This window comes from Electrophorus electricus, chromosome 18 (assembly GCF_041902795.1).
Source record: "Electrophorus electricus isolate QZ-2024a chromosome 18, ASM4190279v1, whole genome shotgun sequence".
NCBI classification, from domain to species: domain Eukaryota; kingdom Metazoa; phylum Chordata; class Actinopteri; order Gymnotiformes; family Gymnotidae; genus Electrophorus; species Electrophorus electricus.
In genome coordinates this window covers 15277088-15289213 of record NC_137514.1, presented here as the reverse complement: position 1 = coordinate 15289213, position 12126 = coordinate 15277088, and the positions used below count along the sequence as shown (strand labels likewise).

The 12126-nt window shown below is 42.7% G+C and overlaps 1 pseudogene; it reads left to right on the top strand.

Annotated features, from left to right (window-relative positions):
* The first annotated feature begins 1668 nt into the window (after positions 1-1668).
* LOC145652116 (transmembrane protein 94-like) lies at positions 1669-11859 on the top strand (annotated as a pseudogene).
* Positions 11860-12126: the final 267 nt, after the last annotated feature.

Below are 12126 nucleotides of genomic sequence, written 5' to 3'. Positions count from 1 at the left end.
TATTCTCAATGCTAAATATGTTATATTAATTATTAAGTTATATAAATATTCATTAATATTCATAGCATCATTGTATCAACAGCCTTGAATGGTGATTTGGGGTCATTTTCTATATGAAGAGTTGTATGCTGGAATTCCTGGAATGGTGGATGACTACATGTGTTTTGGGTATAATCTTCCTCTCTTCTTAGAAACCACAAAGATTATCATCAATTTCTGCTCTGACATAGCTTTTCTTCTCAAATCACACACACACAAACACACACACACATACACGGGCACACACACACACACACACACACACACATTTTATCCGTCCCACACTTAAACCCGAAAACACTAGATTAGTGGAACATTCATACATGTATTCAGACACAAAATTATTGTTTTTAAGTTCAGCTTGATTTTGTTTAATAAATTGCCATTAATTCAGATGTATTTATCTGTATAATGAAAACATTTGACTCTTTTATATCAAATACATTCAACCAAACTTTCTACTATGTAATATTTAATAATATTTACCTCATGCAAATGTTGGTGTTTTTCTTCACAGTTTAATTTCGCTGAACTTTATTGTTTCATATTCCATATTTGTTATTTCCTCATGGTTGTCATAGTGATAGCACAACCTTTGACTAGAGGCTGTGCACTTTTGCTCCACCTTCTGGGTGGTCAGGTTTCCATGGCAGCTCTCCAGTAGCCTCAGCAAACTCATTACTAAACTCATTACAGGGTAAGGTCTAGACCCGTTGGCCACACATACATGTACATACTCCACACCTATAACTAAATGCATTATATAAACTATATATACTTAGCCACAAAGCACATACACTCATAGATACACTGTGTACAGGCAAACCAACAGGCACAGGTAAAGACCCCAACATGCACTATATAAGTTACTCATTCTTTTATAAACACACCATTTTACATTTGTAATCTTCCAGTTGCTGAGTCTAATTGGGATTTTCTGATTGGTTGCAGACCAATTTTTTGTACTACACTAAAATATCTACTACCTTTATATGTATATTAATACTTTACAAATTGTATATGTATATTAACTTGGATTCATGTAAAGAATTGTGAATGTGGTGAAAGAGTCTTAGCAAAACAAATGCTCTGGGTACTATACTGGTTTTCCACCAACTATACTGGTTTTCCACTGAGTCAAGCTGCACCCTCTGACTACTTCTGTCATGTTCCAGATTTGCCGTGTGACACATTTGACTAATGTATCACGATCTTCATTTGAGACCATCTACTGAGCATCTGCTTCTACCTTCCCTTCTTACTCTGCTACTATTTTCAATATCTTTTCCCCACCAGTTACTGTTCTGTTAGTTACTTTATATTCATGTGTGTATTTGTGTCCTTCAGTCCTGATTGGAAGTGTATTGGATGTATATGGAACGCTGGACATGACCCGTGCATTATTTAATCAGATATGACATATCCATTAAAACCAGCACAAAAAGCCCCTCCTTCTCAATAAAATTAAATCTTAAGTCTTTGCAGGACATAGTGATATTTTATGGAGCTCACTCCTGAAAAGATTAAAGCTTTTGTAATGAGAGCCAAGTGTAGTAAAATGTGTTTCAACATTTGGGCCAATGATAGGTAAAAGGCACCTGAGCTTTGATTATCGAGCCTTGTGAACCAATGTATGACAGCAAGCAGTGTGTAAGCAATCAAGAGAAAAAAAGTTTTGCTGAGTTTTACAGCAAGCGTTCCTGGTGGAATATGAGAGGCTGGCTGTCTAAAGTGATGGTGCTTATGTGTCTTATGATATCTGTTTTATGGTACCTGATGTTATATGTGTTATGGCATCTAATATTATGTGTTTTACAGTCCCCGACAGTGCTTCTGGAACGCACACACAGACATACGATAGCCACATTAGTACACTACCCCTGTTACATTTGTAGATAAATGGCAAATGTCTCTGGCCCTTGACTTTCCCGTTGCTATGGGTACTGGCATGTACAGCGAGGTCTGCATGCTCCTTCAGATGGTGGTGCAGCCAGTTCACTGGCTGAGACAAGCAGAGACCACACAGCCATAGGGGTAATATGTATATGAATTAACACTGAATGCTTTTTTGGTACAGAAATACAAATAGAGTTGGTCTAAAATCAGGGAGGATGGGGGCAGACTTGTAGAACATTCTTCTTGATGCTTTGTGGCTGGTTGCTAATCCTTTACCATACAGCAAGCCTGCTTCACAACCTGGGCTCTGTACAAGGGAGAGAGTGGGCAGATGAGGTGTGAGTAAGGGGGCAGGTAAAGGGGGCAGGTAAGGGGGCAGGTAAGGGGGCAGGTAAAGGGGCAGGTAAGGGGGCAGGTAAGGGGGCAGGTAAGGGGGGCAGGTAAAGGGGGCAGGTAAAGGGGGCAGGTAAAGGGGGCAGGTAAAAGGGCAGGTAAGGGGGGCAGGTAAGGGGGCAGGTAAAGGGGGCAGGTAAGGGGGCAGGTAAAGGGGGCAGGTAAGGGGGCAGGTAAAGGGGGCAGGTAAAGGGGGCAGGTAAGGGGGCAGGTTAAGGGGGCAGGTAAAGGGGGCAGGTAAGGGGGCAGGTAAGGGGGCAGGTAAAGACCAAGCTTCATCTGCCTCTACATGCTCACGTAGACATATATTTCAAGGCCCTGCAACAGTTGCATGTTTGCCAGGGAGTAAACGTGTGCGGAACCACAGGAGCTCGTTGAGCTATTCTTCTGTAACTTTACAAGAGAAGGGTGTGTATACATATGTGCATGTGTGTGCATGAGTTTGGGTGTGTGTGTGTGTGCGTGTGTGTGTGTGTGTGTGTGTGTGTGTGTGTGTGTGTGTGTGTGTGTGTGTGTGTGTGTGTGTGTGTGTGCGTGTGTGTTTGTATGCTTTAGGTGCTGTGCTGTGCTGTGCTGATAAGCAAGGCATTCTGTTCTGGCCCAGTCCCAGCTCAGAGAAGATTTTGTTCTTCAGCACAGTGCTCTCGTCTAGAGAAGCGCAGAGAGTGAAACAAAGGGGGAAAGACAGAAGAAGATACCATCAAAGAGCTTACTCAGGTGTTTAATTCATTGTCTCTGAAACATTGGACACATTCAGTGGGGCAGGCACTTTATTTCTTGCTATTTTCATTTTGCCTTGCTGCAAGACCATTTTCAGATACAAAGCAACTTATGGCTATAGCTTGTAAAGTACTCACTCGCACACATTTAGCAGAATGAAGATTCTCCATAAGTAGGTGCTATTTGCACTCAAGTAGGGACACTAAGAGTGGCGCTTTAATCACCCTGGACATTTACCACAGCGGTGAGTGCCTTTATAAACAGGAATTAAAGTGTTGTACATTTTGTCCATGTACTTTTTGCTCCAATTTTCTGAAACAATTTTATGCATAAATATTTTTGAAATGAAGATTAATATTGTGATTTGAGTAGGAACACCTTGTCAGGAGGGACAGAAACCCAATCCCCTCATTATCAATTCCCACTCTGCACAGAAACTTCACCTCTCTGCCCACCATACATGCCACCAATGTACCCTGGAGATGGTTAGCTTGTCAGTAGGAGTCAGGCACACAGTGATGACATGCAGTGGCAGGACCACGCCCCCTCTCTGTGATCGCTGAGCTTCTGCTCACTTGCGCCGCCGCTTTGATCACCTTTGAGCATGCTGTACTGCTGTGCACACATTCCCTGCCAACCGGTCCGCCCTCCCTGGGACCACTCTCAGCTCCCAAACATGCTGGGTTTGGGGAGGTGTGTGTGTGTGTGTGTGTGTGTGTGTGTGTGTGTGTGTGTGTGTGTGTGTGTGTGTGTCCCTCTGTTCAGTGTGTTCTGCCTCTGTTCAGAGTGAAATGGCACTTTGAGTATAAGCTCATGCTAATACTCTATTAACCTAAAAACCAGCTCCAGCAAACAATTACATCCACATATTCATTTAATTCACACAGAAACTTGGTTGTGTGTGTGTATGTGTGTGTGTATATGTGTGAGTGAGTGAAAGGGTTCTTTCCTTCTGCCCATGAATGTTTCCAAGAGAGGATTAATTTAGCTACCTACACCCTACCCAGAATCCCTTGCCCTGGCAAGCCGGGGGCAATTGCCCCTCCTCCCGTATCCATGCAACGGCTCTCCTTCACCCTGCTGGTGCACCACATGCACACTGATGAGTACACGCTCTCTCTCTCTCTCTCTCTCTCTCTCTCTCTCTCTCTCTCTCTCTCTCTCTCTCTCCATATTCTCTGTCTCCCCAGCCCTTTCTTTCCCATGTCAGCTGTTTCACGCTCATCTGGGGGGTCATGACCCCATGCCACCACAGCAGAAAACAAAAATCACCGACCTCTCTAAAGCCATGTCTCATCGAGTCATCTCCGCCGCAGATCTCCAGTGTCATAACATATAAGCAGATGTCATGTTCCCCTCCATGACACAGTTTCTGATACACTGATATACTAATTAGCCTCTTGTGGGGAACAAGGCTACTAACCTCAGCCAGCTATCCTTAGTCTTACCAGCAATCATTTTCCCTTTTGTTAAATAAATTAATTCTACTTTCTTTGTACACTTTGTACACACATGAATCTCATTATCTTTCTAAAAGTATCAGTAACCAGATTCATCCAACAAGTATCCTGATGTAACCAAGTCAGTTTAGAAACAGATCAATCACATTTGTGTTTTTTATGCATAATCCCATAATCCCATAATCCTATTATGCATTTGCCTGTCACTCTCCACCCCAAGAGTTTGATATGATCTGATTGTTGGGTCCTCCAGCTGCATCTGTTCTTCTATGGTTCAGCTGATGTTGTACTGGGTGTGTGCACGGAATTCTGGGATGGTAAGGATCTGCATATCCTGACAGACAGAGACAGGTTTGATTTCTGTGTTGCATACGCCTGTACAGAAATTTCCCATGTAAACATGCCAGGGACTGATTTTGTGATTGTATTTGTTTGTGTGTGTGTGTGTGTGTGTGTGTGTCTCTGTGTGTCTGTGTCTGTGAGCATGCTGAACGAAGGTGATTGATTTTTAGCAGCACTCCTGCGTGGTTGGCCAGTGCATGGCCATGTAATTTAAGACCTTTCTCCAGGATCACAATCCTGATATAGAAGCAGTGTGTGTGGAGCTGAACCAGAACCCTGTGAGCATCAGTACACACTCACGCTATACACACTCACACTCTCTTATCCTCCTTCGCATCTGTTCAGCGTCGGCTCTAATTACGGTTGAGTTCAAGGCCTTTGGGGCGGGGGGTTTGGGGGTGGGCATAACAAAAGTGCCAATACAGAGTATATATAGGTATATAGGTGCGAATACATGTCTGTGTGTTTGTCTTTATAGAAGACCATCCTCTGTCTCACCTCAGGCAGCAGATATTATTGGATCTGCTCTCTTTTCAGTACCAGGCCCGATTTGACATTGTCAGGCTTATCTCTGTCCTGGACAGTGCAGTGCGTGCATCCGATGTTTTTTTCTTTAATAAGGAGGAGGTTTAGAACAAGTTTAGGACAAGCATACACGTACACACACACACACACACACACACACACACACACACACACACACACATACAAACACACACACAAACACACAAACATTCTGTATGTACATAAAACCATAGCCACATTTATGTAATTGAAATTTCATACCAATTTTACCCTCAATAAAAGGAAGGTTTAGCTTTCATATCAAGGCCATATTTTGTATAAGGACAAATTTTTGCCATCTAACCCCATTATGCAAGTTCTGTTATCACTGTGGGGGCCATAGAGTCTGTTCAAAGAGTCCACACAGTCTGACTTTGTATTTCTGCTTGGCAGACACTTAGCTATCCTGACACTGCATATGTATTTTAACACCTTCCTCCAAATATGAGGCCAGACGTGTCTGTGGCCACAACAGAGATATTTCACTAATGCATACAGTTCCTTTTTATGTTTACCTTCAGCTTTATGCAGATGATATTTGTCCAACAGAGGAAAAAAAAACCCTCCATGAATTATGTAATGGGCACAGGGGTTATCAGAAGTGGCATTGATGTCTCCTTAATCGTATATGTTATGCATGCTTTCAACTCCGGTCTTGGGAGCCAGCTGTCGTGTGTGGTTTAGAGTTTTTCTCTCCGCCCTGCACCAGCTCATGATCGAACTCGTAATTGGCTGATGAGCTAGCTGGATCGGGTGTGCTGTAAGTAGGGTGAAGCAGTCTTACCTGAAATAGCACCCGAAAGGATGAGACTGCTTGTGGTTACAATGGGTCACAAGACCTTTCCGTTATGAACGTTCTCTGCTTAGGTGTTGGCCAAAAAAGCAGGGACTGGAGACGATGTGGAACTGCCACATCTCACTCCCCCGTTAGTCTACAGGACGTCTTGCTCCAGCCCGAGTGCTTCCCCATTTGCCCAAGCTGGGGTCCCAATGTACATATCTACATACACACGCATGTGTATATACGTACATACGTACCTGCATTCATACGCACACATGCATGCGTGCGTACATATGTGCATACATATGTAGATACCCAGTAGCAACTCAGAAAATACCAAGATTAGTTGCATTTTTGTTAGATCTCCACTGTTTTTTTTTCCTCTCCAGAGGATTCATGTGGAGAGAGTTGCAGACAGGAGACGGAGTCATGGGAGCTGAGCATGATGGGGAGTGACAAACTGAAGAATTAAACAGGGTAACATATGCGCACACTCACTAAAAGAAGCATTTTGGCGCACCACCCCGGACACAGGAACGCACACGGTCACATGCGTTAGTGTTCGGAATGGAATGCTCTGAATTGACATTGTGGGAATTGTGGGACTGTGCGCCAGGAACACATTGACATTGTCCCTTTACAGGTGCCTCTCTTCACACACCGCACATCTCAGAGTGCATCTCACGCTCTGTACTACACCCACATACATACACCTATATACATAAAGAGAGCAAAGGAAAATTTAATCAAGAAATCAACTGTCACAGATATGAGTGAAATATTAGAGTTTAAATATGCCACAGTACGTTTAATATAGGCAGTGTGACTGGCTGGTCAGCTATATTAAGGCTGATTTCAGCGGTGGCAAAATTAAAAATGCTTTACATAATATACAACTCAAGCAGCCACTGCAAATGTAAAGAAAAAAAAAACCGTGCAAACATTACTTCATCATGTGAAGAGGAGCCACCCTATAAACACAGATACTCTCTGTGTGTGTGTGTGTGTGTGTGTGTGTGTGTGTGTGTGTGTGTGTGTGTGTGTGTACATTGGTGCGCATTATGCAGGAGAATGGCAGCGTCATGTGTTGTCTGGGGATTAACCAGAACATCACCAACGGTGCCATCTTTGTGCAGAGTGACATGGGGTGACCTTTCCCCCTCCGGTTCTCTTCCCTTCACTTGCTGGCATCGATATCTGTGCACATAACTGTATAAATGCTCCTCCTCCCTTGCATTGCTCTGTAGCTGCTGCATCCCGTGAGATCCAGTTCCGCTGTTGTTGAGAGAGCACCGTCCGCGTCGCCGGCCTCAGCAGGCCTGACTTGGCTCTCTGGCGCCATCTGTGGGCTGCCCTGTGCACTACTACACCTCAGTCATGGGGACAGCATAACTGTCATCAAACTCATCAAGCAGGTGTTTTCACTGTGCATACACACCTACACACACACACACACACACACACACACACACACACACACACACACACACACACACACACACACACTTGTACATACACACAGAGACCAACGTTGAATTGAATGTGCAAACTTGAATTTGCCCTGGATATCCAGTGATACATTTGAAGTGAGATATTCCCACCATAGAAACAAGACATCATGACTACTGCAACCCTAACATAATGGCTGATTATTGCTGGTTTCTGCAACAGTGATTACTCACAAGTGAAAGAGCAAAGACCTTCAGCAATTTTGAGCAGCACCAAGTTAAGCTTATGGGAATTGGGAGGGAACATTCTGAGCACAATTTATTCAATTTTGTCACGAATATGAAATCTAGTACATAATACAATCCGAGTCTGCATAATGAGTACAACTTAAGACATCATGGGCAAAATACAACTTGAAACTTTGATTTGGCGCATGCCGTGGACCCAGTAGCAGTGTGTTACAGTGTAATCAAAACAGAATTACCAAGAAAATGAGCAATGGAACGAAATCGCATTAAAAATGAGATGACAGTAAGGTGGCGCGGCTGTTGCGCTAGTATGAGTGCGTTAAGGACACCAGTGCTGACAGTGACCCTCTAAATACTTCAAAGGGGAAATGAGAAGGATAACATTTAGTTGGGTATAGGTTTATTAATTAAATATTCGAACTGACGTTCTCACGGCCCGAGTGCCGCAGGGCGTTGAACAGGACGCACAGACTCCCTTGACGATATGAAACATGTAATGTCAAAGAACATAAAGGACGCTCGTGGCACTCACACATAATAACATTAATAGACAGCAACACGCAAACAGTATAAACAGTGACAACGACAACATAAAAAGATGCAAACGTGGGGTTATATTAACAGCGGCTGCACGCTGCTTGACACTAACATTACACTAACACGAACAATGAGGCCCACACTGACAGGAGTTTAAATAAATAGACATACACTCAGCGTTAACCCCATGCAGGTGCATGCCGTCCCGGCGGGCATGGCAACAAATGTAAAGTCCCCTTCACGCAGCGGGCCGTAGCACGTGACTCGTGGGGGGGGGAGCATTCCGTGACAGGCATAAACAACAACAACAAACAAAAAACACATTAGCAAAAATGCAAACAGCAGAAAAAAAACATGCTTTTGTGTTTAATGCTTTATTGATATAGTATCATAGTTTCTTATTTATGAGTCGCTCTTTAGCCATTTCAAAAGTGTGGAACATGTAGTGAGGACTGACTGTCCCAGCTGGTAATTTGACCTGTTTCATGACCTCCTCTTTGTCCAGCATGTCCCTGGTAAAGCCATCAGACAGTTCCATCATGACGGTTCCTACTGGGAAGAATCTCAGATTCCTACCAAAAAGAGTAAATAAAGCTGAAAAGCCTATGACACATGAAACATCATATTTTGCATGATTTTAACACCTTTCGATCAGAGCATTTATATTTTAGGAGGTTTTTGGCTGACTATTTGGAAAAGTTTGAAAGTCATTTTATAAAAATGTCCAAAACAAAGCTACATTCTGCTGGAAACAGCTGAATGCATGATCCTCTGAGCAGTAGTAGCTCAATTGTTAAGGTATTCAACTTGTAATCAGAAGATTACCAGTTTAAGCCCTGCCAAGTTGCCCCTTAGCAATGCCCTCAATTGCTCAAGTTGTATTCAGTCCTATCTGTAAATTGCTTACAGTTAGTGTCAGATAAATGCCATAAATGTAAATCCTTGTGAAAACCTGTAAGGCATGGGGGAGGGTAGCCTGTGGGTGGTGCAGGCTGGAGCTGGGGCATGAAAAAAAAAAGTAATTTATCCAGGTGATAAAACTGAAATTGTGCATGATTCACCTTTATGGAAGGCCACTGCAATTGTTTAATCAGAGTTTTTAGGCCAGAAATGCTTCTAAAACTGTTATCCATTTATTTTTGTGTTTAGCTTATAGTTACTATTTGTTTACTATTGTATTTAGTAACCATGTTTTAGTATTTACTGACACTGAAAAATATTTGTTCAGTCAGAAATCCCAAGACATCCCTAATGTTTTCAGTCCTCTGCAGACGCTGCATTTTTTTTGCACTGTGATTCCTGGTGAGGTTTGGCCTGATGGTGTGTGTCTATTTAACTTGCTGTGGTCTCTTACTGCATGGCTTTTGCCCGGAAATAAACCATGAGCACATGAAGCTTTGCCACGCAGCAGCGCTGCTCACGTGTGTGTGTGTGTGTGTGTGTGTGTGTGTGTGTGTGTGTGTGTGTGTGTGTGTGTGTGTGTGTGTGTGTGTGTGTGTGTGTGTGTGTGTGAATATTATGAAATAAAAAATAACACTGACTTCTCAAGAAAAAATGCCCAAGACAATAAAAAAGCTCATGTGTGTCTGTGCGCATGTGTGTGCATCTTTGTGTGTGTGTAGTTTGCCCATCTGTCAGCCATGTGCATCCATCAGCCCCCCCCTGTGAAAGCAGAGACCTCTGAGCTGATGTGCAGTCATCTGCCACGCGTGATTCCCAATACCTTGAAGAAAACGCTAACAAGTTTTTGCAACACAACACTGTACCACACTGTAATTCAAGTCCCACTGTAGCGCAATCTTTACATTTCAACTTTACACAGCGAACCTTGAAGTTTTCAAACTGGGCCACCTTCGTCTTTTAGCCTGGTCCTCAGTGTTTCCATAGCAACTAGTTCCCACCTTCTTTAGTGCGACCCCTCCCCCCCCCCCCGCCACACTTTCCACATCAGGGACGTCCCCATGTCCACATGGTTGCTAGGCGTCCTGTGGCTCTTCCCTCTCATATTCATCAACGAGGGGCTCAAACTCCATGAGGTCAGGTACCGCCCATGCATCAGGCAGTAATCACCCAGCAGTGTTCCGACACGTGGTGTAACACTGCTATCCTTGCTAGATGCACTCAAGCACAAGTTGCTGTGTGTGGGAAAATTATGCGGCATCCATAGTGGAGTGTTACACAGTATGACGCAGGCAGGTGTAGCAGGAAAACAGTGGTAGTGCCAAGTTCAAAGCTCCACTCATTAAACCGTGTACCACTCCCCAGAACAACAGTATGTATTCCACAACAGTATACTAATTCTGCAACAGTATATTGACTCAGCGATGGAAAAAAAAATATGTCATGCAGATGTTTTAAGACAACAGAAAGAAAGGCTCTTTAAAATAATATACATTTGTATGGAGGAAGGCAAGGTGCCTTATATATTTTTGGTGGGATTTTTATACAATAAAACATCATATGGGGCAATAAATGTGGACGCTTCGTATTTGCCAAACAGGATAATGTTTATAATGTAAAACATCTATTGATTTATAATGCATTAGGTGGTGTATTTTCAATGATCATATGACCTTTATTATCAGTCTACATGACAATATAAGGGCTTATAAAATATGCACTTGCCCGGTGTCTCTATATGTGCACTGGACTCCAGAGTTAGATATTATACTGTCCTCCATGTAGACAATACAGATAATATGAGAAGACTGTAAATGGGTTATATATGTAAATACAATGCTCTGTGGTCTTAATTCAAAAGGTTTTTATTTTTTGTTCACACATGCCTGACTGTAACACACTGCTACTGGGTCTACGGCATGCGCCAAATCAAAGTTTCAAGTTGTATTTTGCCCATGATGTCTTAAGTTGTACTCATTATGCAGACTCAGATTGTATTATGTACTAGATTTCATATTTGTGACAAAATTGAATAAATTGTGCTCAGAATGTTCCCTCCCAATTCCCATAAGCTTAACTTGGTGCTGCTCAAAATTGCTGAAGGTCTTTGCTCTTTCACTTGTGAGTAATCACTGTTGCAGAAACCAGCAATAATCAGCCATTATGTTGGGGTTGCAGTAGTCATGATGTCTTGTCTCTATGGTGGGAATATCTTGATGGAATTTCTCTCCATGTTCAGCATCTACATCACCCAAGCTGGTGGACAAAAAAAATTACATGAGAATGTAAGAAATGTATCACTTCAAATGTATCACTGGATATCCAGGGCAAATTCGAGTTTGCACATTCAATTCAATTCTCTCTGTGTGTGTGTGTGTGTGTGTGTGTGTGTGTGTGTGTGTGTGTGTGTGTGTGTGTGTGTGTGTGTGTGTGTGTGTGTGTGTGTGTGAATTACAGAATGAGTGTGCGGTACCAGATGAGACAAAAGTTTCAATTTGACACTAAACCAGGAATGAATTCTTCTTTTTGACATACATGCACACACAAACACACACACACACACACACACAAAGTAGAATGCCAGTCCAGAGCAACCATAAGATGGCAGCACTGGTCTAGGAATGTTGGGAATAAAATATTGTAGTTGTTGACTTTTTGACTCTAATGTAATGTTTCATAGAATGTCAATTCAATATACCACTATATTCACTGTTAAGCTCTGGATCAACCAAAACTGCAGTTACTTAAACTATTTCCATACTGAACACATTATCATTCCTAATGAATCATTTCTGAC